The following is a 4991-nucleotide window of genomic DNA, read 5'->3' as shown; positions in this document are numbered from 1 at the left end:
GGAGACTTAAACAGCTCTAGGAAGTCTGAGTGACCTGAAGCGAGGTGAACAGGAGTGCATAACCCAGGGCATGGCATGAAGTGGCAGTGAGGGCCTGGCATGGCAGCTGGCACAGTGGTTCACCCAGGCAGGGCAGGCAGTGGGGCAAGCAGGAAGGACTCCTCTCTGATCACATGAGAGCAGCCAATAGAGTCAGCAAACAGACTCAGTAGCTGGTAAGGAAAAGCATGAAGAGATCCTTTCATCCCCAATCTTACTAGCATACCAGTTATGATCCTGACACACCAATCCTCTGTACATGCCTTCCAACTCAGAATATTTCGTGATTCTGCATGTCACAAGCACCACATGGGGATGGATGGCATCAGGGGCTGCAATGGGGGGAGATCTGATGGCATACAAAGGGGACCCTATGGGGCTGACGGTGGCTGTAAGAGGCTTGGAAGTCTGTATGGGGCTGAAATGTGGGGTGCCAGCTGAGTTTGGGGGGACACAGGAGCCATATAAGGGAGGGGAGCCATATAAGAGCGAGGGGACATATAGGGGAGCTAGCAATGACCTTCAGGTTCAGTGTGTCCCTGGTGTCACCATGTCCTCCATGCCTCTGACCCCATCAAAGCCATTCCCTTGTTTACCTTGATTTTCAGGAGTGACCCCACAGCGATCCATCATCAATTGATGGGAGCTCAGTCACCAGGCCAGGTAGGGGGCATCTCCCCAGTGCTACCCCAAATGGGGAAGGACTAAAGTTCAGAAGGAGCAGTCGGGGAAGAGCATGGGGAGGGGTGTCCCAAAATGGGCATTGTGGATATCCCAGGGTGGGTACGGGACTCAGTGGGTGGCAGGAGTGCTGGACTGGGGGTGTGCCCAGGTTGAGTAGCATGTGTGTCTGAGGTTACTCTCCCAGTGCATGCGGTGTGAGGTGCATTTGATGCCACTCCATGGACTGTGGAGTGGGGCATCATTCTGTCCATGAAGACTGAGGCATGATTCAGAACACTGCATGCATGAGGTTTCTGGGGCTGAGACATTTGGAGTTCCTGGGAGCCAAGGGCTGGGGCCTGGGCCCTTGCAGGTTTCAGAGCTGGGTGATGGGAGCCAACTGGGTCCTGATGGGAGATGAAAGAAGCAGCAGGGTCTAGGGCTGGGTGACATAAGCTGGGCTGGTCCACGACCGATGCTGGATGCTGGCAATATACAAGGCTGACTGACAGCTGGAAGGTCTGGGGCTGCAGTGGGGTCCAGAGCTGGTGATGGGACCTGGACTGGGAGGTTCACATTTCATGCTGCTTCTTCAGTTGTAGTTCCTGACCTTTCCTCTTCATATTCCCCACAACTTTCCCCTATGTTTTTCACAATTTTCTCCTCATATGTCTCAACCTTTTCCTCCTACATTTTCTAGGCCGTTTTCTTTCCTCAAGTTTCTCACAATTTGTTCCTCCTGTTTCCTGCCCTTTTCTTCCTTCACATTTCCCTCCCTTTTTTACCTCATGTTTCCAGTCCTTTTCCTCTCACATTTCCCACCTTTTAAATAACTTGACAGACTGTAGAAGCAGCAGCCTGCTTGGGCCGCCCTGACCTTGATTAACAGCTCTTCACCCATGGGACAGTGCATACCAAAGGATCAAATACAGCCATAAATACCTGTGCTTTGACATACAGTCCTGAAAATTGTGTGTGGGATGAATTTTAAGAGCTAGAAACATCAGCTCTACTCTTATTTTTTGTGGTTACTTTCTGTCTCCTACTGGTTGGCTGTGTAATTGATCCTAAAACTTGTACACAGAAGAAACATATAAATACTCAAGTGTGTATAATAAAGACAATCCTGCTTGAAGACAAAGTGGTGGTCTGTTATTCTCAATTGCTGCACAGACAAGGTTAAAAACTGGCTTCTGTATTTTTATACAGACTGGGCATCATGAAGCTGTCTCAGGGTTCTGCCTCTGGCCAAGGCAGCCTCCTCCATCCCATGCTTCCATTTTCCCACAGGTGGAGCTAAGGCAGATGCAGGTGAACCACAGGCACACGTAGGCAACACTGCAAGACAGCCAGAGCCAGGTTTCATCTCCCTGTGGGGACAGGGTGCCAGGGAACATCACACCGATGTATCGAGACTGAAGGAAATAGGACTGAACATCTTCCCACGCCAAGGAACTGCTGACAGGCAGGCAGAAGGAACAGACAGGAGGCAGGAGCAAGGGCCAAAGTCAGGCAGTCTCTCTCCTCAGCTCCTCTTGCAGATGAACAGCCTCGTGCAGTTCACACAGATTTGTCCACACCAGAGCGACACAGAAAGAAACAGCCCATCTGCCAGCAACACAGGTGGCAGCACTCCTCCACACACAAGCTGCCTCCTCTACCAGCAGAATCCAGCAGTTGATTGCTTCTACCAGGGGCAGGAGAACAGCCATAACCGTGGCCAACAACAGCCACCTACTTGTCCCCATTGCTCAGGGCATTCACAGTGAGCAGGGCACAGCCACAGATGTTCAGAGCTTGAGGGCTGCACCACACCACCACCAAGCCTATGTTGCAGGTGTGAAGGACAAGAACCAGATCCCTATGTATGACATCCCTCACAAGAACTACATGTGGAGTCAGAGAGACAGCAGAACAGTGAGAGTGGGCACACAGCATGGTTACATGAGTTTCCCTGGGCAGAGATGCAGGGACATGGCACTAGACAAAGCAGCATTGTTAAATGCAACCTCAGCAGCAGGTCTCTGCTGGCGCACCACAAGATTGCAAAGGATCTGAGCATTGTGTCTAAGACAGAGCCTTCACAGGAAGTGAAGCCCAGCCTGTGCAGAGCATAGACTGTCCCTACTCAGGAAAGCCAGACAAATTTTCCAGGATTTTGAAAAAATCATCAGTCATCAGAGGGTGCTAGAACTTCTGGAACCGAATTTTTCAAACAATCATGCTACCTTATCTGAGGAAGAGAAAGAGTGGGAAGATGATGGATAGCAAAAGCTGTGCCAAGGGAAGACATAAAGGACAAAGAGCTGTCTCAAAATGAAGACAAGAGTCCAAGAACTGGGTGAAAGGGAAGACAACAATGAGAAAGATCTGTCTCAAGGTGAATACAGGAGATGAAGAGTTGGCACAGTGAGAAGAACACAGTGATAAAGAGCTGTCATAATGGGAATACAACAATGACAAAGACATGTCCCAAGAGGAAGATTGGAATGACAGAGAGATGTCCCAAGGCAAATACAGGAGAGACAAAGACCTGTCCAATAGGGAAGAGGACAATGACAAAAAATTTACCCAGCAGGAAGACAACAAAAACATGTTTCAAGATGAAGATTATTTTGACAAAGGCATATCCTAATAGGAAAATGACAATGACAAAGGGGTCTCCCATGGGAAAGACAATATCCCAACAGGTACAGGAGAAAGACCAAAGAAAGACCAAGACCTGTCCCAAGGGGAAGGCATCAATGACAAAGAGCTCTCCCAAAGGGAAGATGACAATGAAAAAAAGACTATCGACAAGACAAGAAAGACCAAGATCTGTCCCAATCGGAAGATGTCAGCTACAGGATCTGGGACAACTCCTTGGGCCCAGTGAACAATGAGGACCCTCACACTGCTACCCAGAGGAGGCCTAGCTGTCTTAGCAGCATGGTCACAGAGGTAGCAGGAGGGGCAGCTAGTGACCCTAGCATCTCTTGCCCCAGTGGGTGCCACAGCCTCTGAGCCAGCTGTGGCCAGAGTTCCTGAGGAAGGGGAGCACTATGCACCTCTTGCTGCTGAAGCACAAGAGGCAGCAATAACAGCTTCTCTGGCCTTCAGTGTGCAGGTAACAGGTGCAGGGGCAGAGAACCGGGCAGCTGCACTGCACAGCCCCTGCTGCTCACCCAGTCCTTCACCTCGCTTGTTGGAACCCCACGCCCACAGCAGGCAGTGGGCAGAGACAGTTGGAGGTATCAGTCCTGTTAGTACCAAAGACCAAGGATGGAGCCTTTGCTAAGGAAGAGGAAGAGTGGAAAGATTACATCAGCTAATATCTGTCCCTAGAGGAAATCTACAGTGTCTAGGGCCTTGTCCAAAGTGACAAAAAGCTATCCCAAGAGAACAAGTTCATGTACTTCTACAGAAAAGTGACTCTGATCCTGCCCTCTGAGAAACACAGGTGTTTTGCCTGCACACCCAAGACTTGCCTTGCCAGATGGAAGCCTATGCCCTCACCAAGCATAGATGCCAGCAAAGCCCTCTTTTGCTGGCAACAATCATCCCACTTCAGGAGGGCATTCAGGCTCTGTACAGACTGTTCGGTGGCTCTGCATGGTAGCACAAGGATGGACAGAGGATTAGTACCCTGCTGCCAGGGCCAGGCTAGTCTCTGGAGATATGGCTGGCCCTGAGCCTGTGCAGCATCCTGAGGGAGCCACACAGGCTAGTTTTGCTGTGGACATTTTGATAAAAGTTGATGATTTTGCAACCCAATTTCCCCCCATGTTTCCAGCCCATTTCCCCTCACATTTGCCATACTCCCCCCACACACACTTCTTGCATTTTCCCCATATTGCTTCCTTGCCCTTTTTTCTCCTCAGATGTCCTGTCATTTTTCCCCTCATGCTTCCCACTCTTTTCCCCTCATGCTTCTCACACTTTTCTGGCCTTATTCCAGTCATGTTTCCCACTCTCTTCCCATCACGTTTCCTGCCCTTTCTCTTCCCATGCTTTCCTCCAACCCCGTCACCCTCACGTTTCCTGCCTCTTTAAATAGCTGGAAAACAGGGGTACAAACTGTCTTGTGTTTCTTCGTGTGCACAGAGCAAAGTTGCAATACTGCATTAATGAACCTATTAATAGTCATCTAAACATATACCTCATAATGGAGACACCCGCCTGCCCCGGCCCGGAGAGACACCGTGCCTCGGGCAGGCCACCCCAGGACACCCAGGGGCGGCGCTGGGAATGGCAGCCACGGCCGGCCGGGAAAGCCCGCGCGGAGCGGCGGGAGGCACCACCTCCTGGGA

Source organism: Vidua macroura, chromosome Z, assembly GCF_024509145.1.
Source record: "Vidua macroura isolate BioBank_ID:100142 chromosome Z, ASM2450914v1, whole genome shotgun sequence".
Lineage (NCBI taxonomy): Eukaryota > Metazoa > Chordata > Aves > Passeriformes > Viduidae > Vidua > Vidua macroura.
Note: the sequence above shows the minus strand (reverse complement) of the source record.